General features: G+C 35.8%; 1 pseudogene; it reads right to left on the minus strand.

The window, feature by feature from the left end:
* Positions 1 to 8,492: 8,492 nt before the first annotated feature.
* Positions 8,493 to 9,440, minus strand: LOC116585805 (annotated as a pseudogene).
* Positions 9,441 to 16,273: the final 6,833 nt, after the last annotated feature.

Raw genomic sequence — 16,273 nt, forward strand, 5'->3', positions numbered from 1 at the left:
TTTTAAATATCTATGCCCCCAACGTGGGAGCAGCCAACTATATAAACCTATTAATAACAAAATCAAAGAAACACATCAACAATAATACAATAATAGTAGGGGACTTTAACACTTCCCTCACTGAAATGGACAGATCATCAAAGCAAAAGATCAGCAAGGAAATAAAGGCCTTAAACGACACACTGGACCAGATGGACATCACAGATATATTCAGAACATTTCATCCCAAAGCAACAGAATACACATTCTTCTCTAGTGCACATGGAACATTCTCCAGAATAGATCACATCTTCGGTCCTAAATCAGGACTCAACCGGTATCAAAAGATTGGGATCATTCCCTGCATATTTTCAGACCACAATGCTCTAAAGCTAGAACTCAACCACAAGAGGAAGTTTGGAAAGAACCCAAATACATGGAGACTAAACAGCATCCTTCTAAAGAATGAATGGGTCAACCGAGAAATTAAAGAAGAATTGAAAAAAATCACGGAAACAAATGATAATGAAAATAGAACGGTTCAAAATCTGTGGGACACAACAAAGGCAGTCCTGAGAGGAAAATATATAGTGGTACAAGCCTTTCTCAAGAAACAAGAAAGGTCTCAGGTACACAACCTAACCCTACACCTAAAGGAGCTGGAGAAAGAATAAGAAAGAAACCCTAAGCCCAGCAGGAGAAGAGAAATCATAAAGATCAGAGCAGAATTCAATGAAATAGAAACCAAAAAAACAATAGAACAAATCAACGAAACTAGGAGCTGGTTCTTTGAAAGAATTAATAAAATTGATAAACCCCTAGCCCGACTTATCAAAAAGAAAAGAGAAAGTACCCAAATAAATAAAATCATGAATGAAAGAGGAGAGATCACAACTAACACCAAAGAAATACAAACTATTATAAGAACATACTATGAGCAACTCTACGCCAATAAATTTGACAATCTGGAAGAAATGTATGCATTCCTAGAAACATATAAACTACCACAACTGAACCAGGAAGAAATAGAAAGCCTGAACAGACCCATAACCAGTAAGGAGATTGAAACAGTCATTAAAAATCTCCAAACAAACAAAAGCCCACGGCCAGATGGCTTCCTGGGGGAATTCTACCAAACATTTAAAGAAGAACTAATTCCTATTCTCCTGAAACTGTTCCAAAAAATAGAAATGGAAGGAAAACTTCCAAACTCATTTTATGAGGCCAGCATCACCTTGATCCCAAAACCAGACAAGGATCCCATCAAAAAAGAGAGCTATAGACCAATATCCTTGATGAACACAGAGGAGAAAATACTCAACAAAATACTAGCCAATATTATTCAACAGTACATTAAAAGGATTATTCACCACGACCAAGTGGGATTTATTCCAGGGCTGCAAGGTTGGTTCAACATCCGCAAATCAGTCAATGTGATAAAACACATCAATAAAGGAAAGAACAAGAACCATATGATACTCTCAATAGATGCTGAAAAAGCATTTGAGAAAGTACAGTATCCCTTCCTGATCAAAACTCTTAAAAGTGTAGGGATGGAGGGCACATACCTCAATATCATCAAAGCCATCTATGAAAAACCCACCGCAAATATCATTCTCAATGGAGAAAAACTGTAAGCTTTTCCGCTAAGGTCAGGAACACGGCAGGGATGTCCATTATCACCACTGCTATTCAACATAGTACTAGAGATCCTAGCCTCAGCAATCAGACAACAAAAGGAAATTAAAGGCATCCAAATCGGCAAAGAAGAAATCAAATTATCACTCTTCGCAGATGATATGATACTAATCATGTATTTTATGGTGACTAATATAACACAATAAAAATTTAAATTAATTAATTAATGTATGTATGTATGTATGTTTGTTGCTTAAGTATAGCTGTTATCTCCTTATGTTCATGGGACAAAAGGGACTCAGGATTATCTTTGTAATATTTTTCTCAAATATGTTTCTTCAGGAGAAATTTCTAGTATTATTTTTTGTTTGCTGCTTTTTAAAAAGTTTTTGTTTAAATTACAGTCAGTTATCTTCAAGTACAATATTAGTTTCAGGTATATAATATAGTGATTTATACTTCTGTACAACACTCAGTTCTCATCATTGCAAGAACACTCTAGTTTCTGTCTCCTATTTAAGCCATCACCTCTCCACTTCTCGTTCTGGTAATCATCAGTTTGTTCTCTACAGTTAATGGTCTGTTTCTTGGTTTTCCTTCTTTCTCCCCCCCCAATTTTTTGCCATCTTTTCCCTTAAATTCCACATATGAGTGAAACCATATGGTATTTGTCTTTCTCTGACTGACTTATTTCATGTAGCGGAATATTCTGTAGCTCAATTCACATCTTTGCAAATGCCAGTATTTAATTTTTAATGGATGAATAATATTTCAGTGTGTATTTGTGTGTGTCCGTGTGTGTGTGTGTGTGTGTGTGTGTGTGTGTGTGTGTGTGTGTGATATTCTGTATCCATTTATCAGTTGATTTGAGCTCTTTTCATCATTGGCTATTGTAGATAATGGTGACATAAACATCAGCATGCATGTATCAAATTGTATCCCTTGAAGTAATATTACTGTATTTTTTGGGTAAATACCTAGTAGCAAAGTTTCTTGATCTTAGGGTGTCCTGTTTTTAAGTTATCTAAGAATATGCATACTGTTTTCCAGAGTGGCTACATCAGTTTGCATTCCCACCAAGAGTACAAGTAGGTCCCCCTTACTCCACATCCTTGTCACCACGTGTTGTTCCTTTTCTTCTTGATTTTAGTCTTTCAGACAGGTGTGAGGTGATAACTCCTTATAGTTTTGATTTGCATTTCTCTGATGATATTTGATTTCATGTATCTGTTCTTCATCTGTATGTCTGCTTTGGGAAAATATTTGTTCATGTCTTCTGCCCATTTTTTAAAAAAATATTTTATTTATTTATTTTAGAGAAAGAGTGAGAGAGAGCTTGAGAGGGAAGAAGGTCATAGGAAGAAGCAGACTCCCCATGGATCTGGGAGCCTGATGTGGGACTTGATCCCTAGACTGCAGGATTATGTCCTGAGCCAAAGGCAGTTGCTTAACCAAGTGAGCCACACAGGCATCCACATGCACATTTTAAAATTTGTTCATTTTTGGGATGTTGTTTTTTTTTTAATTTTTTTAAACATTTATTTGACAGAGATAGCATGTAGGCGGAGAGGTAGGCAGAGAGAGAGAGGAGGAAGCAGGCTCCCTGTTGAGTGGAAAGTCTGATGTGGGGCTTGATCCCAGGACTCTGGGATAATGACCTGAGCTGAAGGTAGAGACTTTAATCCACTGAGCCACCCAGGGACCCCTGGGATGTTGACTTTTATAAGTTCTTATATGTTGGATACTAACCCTTCCAGATATGTCATTTGCAAATAACTTCTTCCATTCCATAGGTTACCTTTTAGTTTTGTTGATTTTTTCCTTCACTGTGTGGAAGCTTTTCATTTTGATGAAGTCCTAATTTTTGTTTTTGTTTTTATTTCCCTTGTCTCAGGAAACATATCTTTAAAAAAAAAAAAGTTATTATGGCCGATGTCAAAGTGACTGTGTTCTCTTCTAGGATTTTTTTTTAAAGATTTTATTTATTTATTTGACAGAGAGAGATCACAAGTAGGCATAGAGGCAGGCAGAGAGAGAGATGAGGAAGCAGGCTCCCTTCTGAGCAGAGAGCCCGATGTGGGACTCGATCCCAGGACCCTGAGATCATGACCTTAGCCTAAGGCAGCGGCTTAACCCACTGAGCCACCCAGGCACCCCTCTTCTAGGATTTTTATGGTTTCAATTCTCACATTAAGGACTTGAATCCATTTTGAATTTACTTTTGTGTACAGTGTAAGAAAATCATCCAGTTTTATTCTTTTGCATGTTATTGTCCTGTTTTCAAAACAACACTTTTTTTGAAGATACTGTTTTTTATCCAGATTAATTGGCCATATAGTTGTGGGTTCATTTCTGGGTTTTCTGTGCTGTTCCACTGATCTATGTATCTGTCTTTGTAATAGCATATTGTGCAATGACCACAGCTTTGTAAGAAAGATAATTTTTTTGTTTGACTGGGCCACTATTTATTTCTCCTTCTTTTCTGAATTGTAGCCTTACTGGATAGAGAATTCATCATGAAAGTATTTTCCTAATAAGCACTTTTTATAAATCATGGCACTTTCTTCTGGCTTTCGAACTTTCTGTTGAGAAATATCCAGCCAGTCTTATTGGTCTTCACCTGTAAGTTAAGGACTACTTTTGTATTTCTGCTTTCAAAATTCTTTTCCTTTAACATTATATTTTGCAAATTTAATTATAATATGTTTTGATTTTGGCCTCCTTGTTGGTTTTGATAAAGTTCTCTATGACTCTTGCATCTTGATGTCTGTTTCTTCCCCCAGATTAGGGAAAATTTCTGCTCTTATTTCCTGAAATATATTAAATATCCCCCTTTTTGCTCTTTTCTTCTAGGACTTTGATAATATTGATGTTACTATGTTTCATGGAATCACTGACTTTACTTAATATATTCTCATTTTTATAATTCTCCTGTTTTTCCTTTGTACAGCTTCATTATTTTCAATTATTTTGTCTTTTAGTTCTTCAATTTGTTTCTCTGATTCTTCCAGGCTGATCTTCATTCATTCATGAAGACTGTTTCTAATGTTGTTTATTACATTCTTCTATTTTGATTGATTCTTTTTAAAAACAATTGTACAAGTTTTAAGTGTCCACTGATGTCTACTCTTATTTTCTCAAGTTCAGTGAATATTCTTATGATTGTTGCTTTAAGTTTTCTCTTCAGACATGTTACATCTATGTGTTTAAATTTATGGCTGTGCCCTTACCTTGTTCTATAATTTGGGATAAATTTCTATATTCTAGCATTTTATCTATATCTCTGTTTTCTTCTGTGTTACCAAAGCCAGCTATGTCTCCCACTCCTAAGTGTAATGAGCTCATGAGAAAGAGGTCATGTAATGCCAGGGCCTGGTACTTCCATACGTGTCTCCAGTGTGTGTTGTGTGTGTTCAGCCATCGCATTTTTGGCTGCTTTATTTTTCAGGCCAGTGGTTTACAGAGGCCTTTCTTACCTGCTATAACACTGATTTGTCCCTCACCTGAATGTGATGAGTTTTAAATAGGTGTACTCTGGTATGTTTATAAAATGAGACCTGGCACCAATTCCATCAGAAATGAGGTCCCTGGGGGGCCTGGGGCCTCAGGGGTTAAACCTCGGCCTTCATCTCAGGTCATGATATCACGGTCCTGGTATGGAGCCCTACCCTGGTATCTCTGCTTGGCAGTGAGCCTGATTCCCTCTCTCTCTCTGCCTGACTCTTTGCCTACGTGTGATAGCACTCACTCCGTTGTGTAAATAAATAAATAAAATCTTAAAAAAAAAGAAATGAGGTCCTACAGAACTCTCTGATCTAGAGGTGTTGGAACTGTGGCAATCTTGACTGAGAGAAGCAGTTCTGTCAGAGTGTAACATTGTGGTGCTTGTTATAAGCAGGTTAGGCAGCCAGTGTTTGTGTTGTGCTGTTTCCCACCATTGGCTTTGTGTTCATCTGACTGCTCAAAGAGGATAATGGAACCAAGTCGCTCCTATGTTCATGGAGAGGTATCATGGAGAGGTGATCACTGCCTCTCACGGATGCACTCTAAAAGAGAAAATAACCCCCCCACACACAATGTACCTGGATTTATTCAGTTTGCTCTTTCCAGGTTGTCTGCTCTGGGTTGTTGGCCTGCCTTCTCACCAGGTGCAGGACTTTGATTCAATGATGTATCCCAGATAACCCTGCTGACTTTTAAAACTCCATTCTTGGGCACCTGGCTGGATGTCAGTTAAACCTCTGACTTCAGCTTAGGTCATGATCCTTGGGCTCTGGTATTGCAGGGAGTCTGCTTCTTCCTTTCTCTCTGCTGCTGTTCTCTCTCTTTCTCAAATAGATAAAATCTTAAAAAAAATAAAAATAAAATTCCATGATTTAAGCTCTGCTGCTTTCAAGGACTCATGAAAATTCACCCCTTTCTTTTTCCAAGCCAGTGGTTTTGGGGAAACCTTCCCCTTGTGTGTTTCCCTGTGTGCTGCTCTCTCTCTGTCACCCTTCTCTGTAAGTATGGCTCCCACCCCCTTGTCTGCATCACCTGACATCTCTTTCTTCCCTAAACTATTTCTCTACAATAATAACTTCTTTGATATGGTGTCTTTTTTCCCACCAGTGGACATTGTAAAATGTCTTCTCTTGTTTTGTCCAGCCACCTGTAGTGGGAAAAGTCTATAAGTAAGACTGATACATTTGGAAAGAATAATGTGGTACCATAGATGAAAAGTAGTGCTAAAGGTGTGGCATAGATGGAAATCATAAAACGTTGATATATTAATGAAGAATTTGGTGATAAAATAGTTATAAATAATTATAGAGTAAGGGAGAAGACAATCTCTTAAGTGTGAGGATCTCTGGCTTAAATAATAAAGGAACATTATGGGAGGGGGGTGTGTGTGTATGTCTGTGTGTCTCTGTGTGTGTGCATGTGTGTTTGTGTGCCTTTAAGGATAATGGGAAAATTCTGAATATTTTCCCTTCATAGAAACTTTCATAATTCAAGCCTGTTTTGCAAGACAATAATCAGTGAGGTGCAAAAAAAATATTTTATATAAAAATTAACACAACAATATTTCAAAAAGACACATAGGTAGAAATTTATTATTCAAAATTTACAAGAAACATTTACTTTAGCAAATTTACATCACAGAAAAAGTTATGGCCAGACAGATAAGATTTTCACAATTTTTTTAAATCAATGGACTTCTCAAATACTTATAAAAGTTACTTTTAGGGGCACCTGTGTGGCTCAGTGGGTTAAGCCTCTCTCTGCCTTCAGCTCAGGTCATGATCTCAGGGTCCTGGGATCAAGTCCCACATTGAGCTCTCCACTCAGCAGGGAAGCTGCTTCTCCCTCTCTCTCTCTGCCTGCCTCTCTGCCTACTTGTCATCTCTGTCTGTCAAATAAATAAATAAAATCTTAAAAAAAAGTTACCTTTATATACAACATAATATCATCTTATAAAAACATGTCTTTGTAAATGTGTTTTCAAGATTTAGCAAAAAAGTAGTAAATATCCTTTGTATAAAATAATTTTCTTTTATATTCTTGAAATACTTTTGAAATTCTCTTCTGCTTTTATAATAAATTTTTTTTTCACTTCCAATTTGACATGTTCTTATTAGAGATAATTTATATATTGACTTACATTTGCTTTTTGTTATTTGCATTTCGTTATCTATTCTTGCCATTAAAAAGATTATATGTTGGCTAATTTAACCTTAATCAAAAATTAAAAATATAATAAAATATTGTTTAAAACTGAAGTTACCTAAAATAGTGATTCTTCTGATTTAATCTGCCTACCAATCAATTAGGAAGCTTTAAAGGTTATAGTCTTATTTAAGAGGCCAAGGGTGAGATTCTTTTTAAAAATCTCCAGATTGCTCTGGTGTTGTGAGTCCACCATCTCCACAATGAATAGAGAAATTTTAAGAGACAATCCAGTGAAGAACACTCACCCTAAGTGTTCATTGTGATTTATTTATTCAGTATTCTTATTATCCCTTTAGTTACTATGCTGTACTGGAATAACTAAAAAGGTTAAACTTCATAATTTACATAGAAAAGTAAACTTAGTAATGAAAGATGAGTTGTCTATTCTTTTGTTTTTCTTCCTCTATCCCAGAATTAATTTAATTTATGCAGAAATAATTTTCTGCTTGTGTATTGTACAAGAATCTAAGACAGCTGATACTCAATTGACTGTATTAGATATCTCAGTATTAGACTGCCCGGTTCTAAGGTTTCCCTCTTTTTCTTCCAGTAATTAATCTTTTTACCTCTGTTAATATTTTAAAATCCAGTTATGTTATCCACAAACAATCTAATATTCTGGTACTTTTACATTATTTCTATTATCCAAAAAATAATTACTTAATATTTCCTAAATAAAGTTTATATTTAAGGTTATATTCGCAATTAAATCAACACCCATAATTAAGAATACTGCCTTGCTCATCAGATGTTTTTAATAATGTTTATTGATTGAATTATTTTGAGGTGCTAAGATATACATTTATAATAGCCCATCTACAAGAAGGTGTAACATTGCTCCATTTAACAAAAACAATTTTTGTTTTGTGGTTAATATTAAGGTATAAATTATGAAAAAAATTGATTAAAATTTTATATGGAATTAAACCAGGCCATTTTCTAATTATGAATATTTTGTGGACAGAAAGTTTGAGTTATGTCTATCACTGTGGCTTTGCACAAAAACATTCTTAAATGTAGCAGTTATACAATAACTATTTTCATAGAATTCAGTCCCAAATGTCCATACTAAGTAATATAAATTTTGAAATAAATTTTTAATATTTACCATTTGCAAATGTGGTTTAGGAATCCATTCTAAATTGATTATTTTAGAGTATCTTTCAAATCCTTTGCAAGTTTCTTGTCAAAATCAGTCTATTTCTTTCTAGAACTTTTTTGAAAGCTTTCTTTACATCTTTGCTTCTCAGGGTGTATATGAGAGGATTTACCAGTGGAGTGACAACACAAAAGAACACTGAGATCACTTTACCAATGGTGAAGTTGTGTTTGGCTGGAGGGTGAACATAGGCAAAGATTATGGTGGCATAATAAATGGTGACCACAGTGAGGTGGGAGGCACAGGTAGAGAAGATTTTCTTCTGAGCCTTTTGGGAAGACAACCTGATTATTGTGACTAAAATTTATCCATAGGAAGACGTAGTGAGAAAGAAAGAACTTAGAATCATGATAGAGGTACACGTTTAGCCTAAAGTCTCCACCAAAAATGTATCTGAGCATAAGAGTTTAAAAATGGGGTCTGATTCACAAAAGAAAAGGTTGATTTCCTGGGGACCACAAAAGTTTAGATGGGAGATGAGTATGGTTGGTGGGAGAGGGACAATGAAATTTCCAATCCAAGATCCAGGGCACATCTGAAGGCTCATGAGAAGTGAATACCTTAAAGGGCTGCAGATGGCCAGGTACCGGTCATAGGCCATCACACCCAGCAGGATGCACTCTGTAGCTCCCAGGGAGAAAAAGAAGTAGTACTGGGTTAAACAACCAGAAACAGAGATGGTGACAACCTGTGGAAGGCAGGTTGCCAGCAATTTTGGCACTGAAGTTGTGATATACAATATCTCCAGGAATGACAAATTTCCTAAGAAAATGTACATGGGTGTTTGGAGTGTGATGTCCATGAGTACAATGAAAATGATGAAAGTGTTTCCCATGACAGAGAGCAGATACACAGTGAGAAATATCACAAAAAATGTGAGCCTCAGACAAAAAACACCAGAAAACCCAAGAAAAATAAACTGTGTCACTGTTGTTTGGTTTGTTACATCCATGTCTCACCATCTCTGATCTGGAATAAACAACAAAGCCTGGAATAGGACAGATGAACAAGAATGGAATAATATTGTATTCATTTATTTCATGATAATAGACTCCTAATAATAATAGACGTTAATGGCTGGCAATGAAATAGTTTTTATCTTTATAAACATTTTCCATGGATTAGCTCACTTGATTTACAAAATCAATCAAATCTTCAAAATAAATCATCTAATAATCTACTTCTCAAGGAAAGAAACTAAGTTGGGAAATTGTTTTCTCACAGCTACATCACTTTAAGTGGTGGGACAGATTCTTCTCAGGTAGTTTGTTTTAAAGGACCATAGTCGAAGCTCATATTTAAATGTGGCTATTGGCAGAACATGGCATTGTTCCAACACTGAGTATTGTCCATTAGAATATGGTGAAGAAAGATCAACAACATCCAGATCAGTGTGTAGGGGATAAGAATGAGCTCTTATAATGGGGTTCCTAAGCATACCCATTGTCTTATCAAAACAAATGGTTGCCTGAAGTATTGACTTTATTATCCATATTATACACCATCAGTTATGGTTTGGTTGGAGATGGGTACATGAGTAAATCCTATCTCTAGAAAATGGACAGAAAGATTCAACATCTATATGGAGATAATTTTGTCATAAGTATTCAGTTAACTCTCTCAAATATGACTTTTTGGGTTTTTTGTTTGTTTGTTTTCTTTTTGTTTTTAGACCCATTACATTCATTGATTTTCCTACATTAGTAGGCAAGAGTGAAGAAAAAACTTTAAACTCATAAGTCCATTTATCTTTCATGATGAAGCTTGCTTCCACAGCATCACTAATGTGACAGAGCACTTAATATAAGAGAAAATCATCTACCAATTTTAAATGTTAATTACAGTATATATAATTATAAATATGTTAAGTGTTTCTCCAAAACGGTTGGCTTAGAATTTATAATTTAAGAAAACAATTGAAGGAAATAACTGGGACTGATTTTTTAAAAATATGTTTCCTGAGTTTTATTTCTTTATTTTCATAAGAAAAAAACTAACATTTATATGACACATATGAGACCAAGAGTACAAAATATCTTTTTTATTATCTCTTTTATTCCATGTTCTTTTTTTAATTTATTTTTTATTTTCAGCATAACAGTATTCATTATTTTTGCATTACACCCAGTGTTCCATGCAATCCGTGTCCTCTATAATACCCACCACCTGGTACCCCGACCTCCCACTCCCCGCCCCTTCAAAACCCTCAGATTGTTTTTCAGAGTCCATAGTCTCTCATGATTCACCTCCCCTTCCAATATACCCCAACTCCCTTCTCCTCTCTAATTCTCCATGTCTTCCATGCTATTTGTTATGCTCCACAAATAAGTGAAACCATATGATAATTGACTCTCTCTGCTTGACTGATTTCACTCAGTATCATCTCTTCCAGTCCCATCCATGTTGCTACAAATGTTGGGTATTCGTGCTTTCTGATGGAGGCATAATACTCCATAGTGTATATGGACCACATCTTCCTTATCCATTCATCCGTTGAAGGGCATTTTCCACAGTTTGGCAACCGTGGCCATTGCTGCTATAAACATTGGGGTACAGATGGCCCTTCTTTTCACAACATCTGTATCGTTGGGTAAATAACCTGTAGTGCAATGGCAGGGTAATAGGGAAGTTCTATTTTTAATTTCTTGAGGAATCTCCACACTGTTCTCCAAAGAGGCTGCACCAACTTGCATTCCCACCAACACTGGAAGAGGGTTCCCCTTTCTCCACATCCCTTCCAACACATGTTGTTTCCTGTCTTGTTAATTTTGGCCATTCTAACTGGTGTAAGGTGGTATCTCAATGTGTTTTTAATTTGAATCTCCCTGATGGCTAGTGATGATGAACATTTTTTCATGTGTCTGATAGCCATTTGTATGTCTTCATTGGATAAGTGTCTGTCCATATCTTCTGCCCATTTTTTGATATGATTGTATGTTTTGTGTGTGTTGAGTTTGAGGAGTTCATTATAGATCCTGGATATCAACCTTTTGTCTGTACTGTCGTCATTTGCAAATATCTTCTCCCATTCCGTGGGTTGCCTCTTTGTTTTCTTGACTGTTTCCTTGGATGTGCAGAAGCTTTTGATTTTGATGAAGTCCAAAAAGTTCATCTTCACTTTTTTTTTTCCTTTGCCTTTGGAGACATATCTTGAAAGAAGTTGCTGAATATCTTTTATTGTTCTTTTAAAAGAGCTATCGCATGGGCATTTTTCTCCTAGTATTAACATAAGAAAAGCAGGCATTTGGAAAGATTATTATTACAGCTATGACAAAAGAATTATTCCAAATATGAGTTTTCTTTTCTCTTTCTAAAAGATATCATGGTTATTTAATTCTGTCTATTTTTAATAATAGGGTTACACATGGGATGTCTGTGTGGCTCAATTATTTGGGCTTTTTTTTTGCTTAGATCACGGCCTTGGGGTCCTGGGATCAAGCCCTGTGTTGGGCTCCCTGTTTAGTGGGGAGTCTGCTTCTCCATCTCCCTCTGCACCTCTCCTCTAATCTTGTGCATACACTCTCTCAAATAAATATTTAAAAAAAAACTTTATTTATTTATTTGACAGATAGAGATCACAAGCAGGCAGAGAGGCAGGCAAAGATGGGGGAGGACAGCCTCCCCATGGAGAAGAGAGCCTGCAAGGGACTTGATCCCAGGAGCCTAATACCATGACCTGAGCTGAAGGCAGAGGGATCAACCCACTGAGCCACCCAGGTGCCCCTCAAATAAATACATTTTTTAAAATCTTTTTTAAAAAAAGCATTACACAACTATATATTACAATAGGACAAAACTGGATGAAAAAAAATAATTTGAAATCATTTAACACTTTTATAAAAATGAAATAATATTTAAATATGAAGACAAACATATATATTTAAAATTTATTATTTTATATACTTATTTTATGTTCTATATATCTACATGTTTATATATACTTACATATTTACAGTATTGATATATTTACAAAATTATATATTGTAAAATTCATTAAAATTTAAAATTATTTTATATATTATTAAAATTTACCTTTTTTTAAATTTCTAAACTCTGCCTACCCTGCATGCCAAATAAAAGTCTGAGAAAGAATATTCCCCCAGATGACAGAAATATCCCAAATTATAAAAGTACTATTAAGTACTTTAATACTCTCTAAGCAAATATAAAACAGTGAAGATTATATTCCTCAGGTGTACTCACAGAACTTATTCCATTTGGTTATTTTCCAGGAGAAGGATTTTATTAGTTACATGCTCTTTAAATGTTTCCTTTCAGAAAGCTATATATTTGAACACTCTACATTTAATTTTCTTATAAAGGAAACAAGCTAAGTAATCTCCTTTCTACTATTTTATTTGATGTTTTATACCATCTATTTTATAAACAAACACCAAATCCCTGTGTGTGTGTGCACGTATGCATGTGCATCTGTGTGTGTGTTCATATTTTCCTCAATTATCCTGTACCCAGTTGACAAGAAGCAGGAGAAAACATGGCTGGAAATCACCCTTGTGAGAAGTACTAGAATTTTATTAGCACTGAGCCTTAGGAATTTGCCTTTACCTTGGGGAATCCATGTAGATTCCCTGAGGATTCTCTTTCAGAGAAGGTCAAAGTGCTCACCTCCTGAGTCTAAAGTAAGAACAAAACAACTATGAGAAATACTGGAAAGGTCATTATAGAAACTGAAGGATAGCTTCATAAGTTGATTCATTAGCTGCTACTTCCCATGGTATCCACTGTTCACTTGTGAGTATAGAATTGTATCCTTCAATATTTCAGCCACAATAGACATGAACAGAAAAGACTATACCCTAGCTATCACGGACATACTAGATCAGCATCAAAATCTTTTTTTAAAGTAAAAGAGTAAAAAACAATTAAGATGAAACAAAACACTGGTTTCACATCATTTTATAAGAATAACTAAGAAAGCATTATCCAAGTGTGTAAAAATCTATGTTACCCACTATGTAGATTCAAAAGATGAACCATTTCTCAAGGCTTTGAGTAGAGAATCATAATGAATATGTGCAGAGGATATGAAAATATGACAAAATTTGCTATCTGAAGATAAGAAAATGATAATCCAAAAATTAAACAAAATGAATCTGGATGATAGCCACACATGTGTCATACTAAGGAAATTTACAGTATGAGTTTGAGCTTGTTCAAATTATTCAAAAATATATATATATATATATTTTAATTTTTTATAAACATATATTTTTATCCCCAGGGGGTCAAGTCTGTGAATCACCAGGTTTACACACTTCACAGCACTCACCAAAGGACTTACCCTCCCCAATGTCCATAATTCCACCCCCTTCTCCCAAACCCCCTCCCCCCAGCAACCCTCAGTTTGTTTTGTGAGATTAAGAGTCACTTATGGTTTGTCTCCCTCCCAATCCCATCTTGTTTCATTTATTCTTCTCCTACCCACTTAAGCCCCCATGTTGCATCACCACTTCCTCATATCAGGGAGATCATATGATAGTTGTCTTTCTCTGCTTGACTTATTTTGCTAAGCATGATACGCTCTAGTTCCATCCATGTTGTCGCAAATGGCAAGATTTCATTTCTTTTGATGGCTGAATAGTATTCCATTGTGTATATATACCACATCTTCTTGATCCATTCATCTGTTGATGGACAACTAGGTTCTTTCCATAGTTTGGCTATTGTGGACATTGCTGCTATAAACATTTGGGTGCACGTGCCCCTTTGGATCACTACGTTTGTATCTTTAGAGTGCAATTGCTGGGTCATAAGGCAGTTCTATTTTCAACATTTTGAAGAACCTCCATGCTGTTTTCCAGAGTGGCTGCACCAGCTTGCATTCCCACCAACAGTGTAGGAGGGTTCCCCTTTCTCCGCATCCTCGCCAGCATCTGTCATTTCTTGACTTGTTAATTTTAGCCATTCTGACTGGTGTGAGGTGATATCTCATTGTGGTTTTGATTTGTATTTCCCTGATGCCGAGTGATATGGAGCACTTTTTCATGTGTCTGTTGGCCATCTGGATGTCTTCTTTGCAGAAATGTCTGTTCATGTCCTCTGCCCATTTCTTGATTGGATTATTTGTTCTTTGGGTGTTGAGTTTGCTAAGTTCTTTATAGATTCTGGACACTAGTCCTTTATCTGATATGTCGTTTGCAAATATCTTCTCCCATTCTGTCAGTTGTCTTTTGATTTTGTTAACTGTTTCCTTTGCTGTGCAAAAGCTTTTGATCTTGATGAAATCCCAATAGTTCATTTTTGCCCTTGCTTCCCTTGCCTTTGGCGTTGTTCCTAGGAAGATGTTGCTGCTGCTGAGGTCGAAGAGGTTGCTGCCTGTGTTCTCCTCAAGGATTTGGATGGATTCCTTTTGCACATTGAGGTCCTTCATCCATTTTGAGTCTATTTTTGTGTGTGGTGTAAGGAAATGGTCCAATTTCATTTTTCTGCATGTGGCTGGCCAATTTTCCCAGCACCATTTATTGAAGAGGCTGTCTTTTTTCCATTGGACATTCTTTCCTGCTTTGTCGAAGATTAGTTGACTGTAGAGTTGAGGGTCTATTTCTGGGCTCTCTATTCTGTTCCATTGATCTATGTGTCTGTTTTTGTGCCAGTACCATGCTGTCTTGATGATGGCAGCTTTGTAATAGAGCTTGAAGTCCGGAATTGTGATGCCACCAACATTGGCTTTCTTTTTCAATATCCCTTTGGCTATTCGAGGTCTTTTCTGGTTCCATATAAATTTTAGAATTATTTGTTCCATTTCTTTGAAAAAGATGGATGGTACCTTGATAGGAATTGCATTAAATGTGTAGATTGCTTTAGGTAGCATAGACATTTTCACAATATTTATTCTTCCAATCCAGGAGCATGGAACATTTTTCCATTTCTTTGTGTCTTGCTCAATTTCTTTCATGAGTCCTTTATATTTTTCTGAGTATAGATTCTGTGCCTCTTTGGTTAGGTTTATTCCTAGGTATCTTATGGTTTTGGGTGCAATTGTAAATGGGATTGACTCCTTAATTTCTCTTTCTTCTGTCTTGCTGTTGGTGTAGAGAAATGCAACTGATTTCTGTGCATTGATTTTATATCCTGACACTTTACCGAATTCCTGTATAAGTTCTAGCAGTTTTGGAGTGGAGTCTTTTGGGTTTTCCACATATAGTATCATATCATCTGTGAAGAGTGATAATTTGACTTCTTCTTTGCCGATTTGGATGCCTTTAATTTCCTTTTGTTGCCTGATTGCTGAGGCTAGGACCTCTAGTACTATGTTGAATAGCAGTGGTGATAATGGACATCCCTGCCGTGTTCCTGACCTTAGCGGAAAAGCTATATTTTGTTCACTGTGTTGTTTTGTGAACATTGGTTATCCCATATATAAAATGAAACTCACATCTTAGGCATAAATGCCAAGTAAATCCAGCATTTATTTATTTTTTTAAGAATTAAACTGTAAAGTGGTTATCAATGTGTAAGTGTAAATAACCAAAAGATACTTGAAAATACGCAGAGCCGGTTTGTCTGCAGTGACATGGGATGTTGATAGCATGTACTGATATGGACATGAAGAATGCTAATTATCTAAGGATGCCAAGTAATGCACCAAGTCTTGCTTTCACGAAGAATAATTCCCCAAAATGGAATACAAGATAATTTTTAAATAATCTTTTGGTGCTATAACTATAATATGATAAAATACACATATCATAAGGGTAGAGATCAATATATTATGGCAAATGTATACATATGTGTAACTGCAACCACAATCAAGAATATAGCCTT

The sequence above is a fragment of the Mustela erminea genome, chromosome 3, assembly GCF_009829155.1.
Source record: "Mustela erminea isolate mMusErm1 chromosome 3, mMusErm1.Pri, whole genome shotgun sequence".
NCBI lineage: Eukaryota > Metazoa > Chordata > Mammalia > Carnivora > Mustelidae > Mustela > Mustela erminea.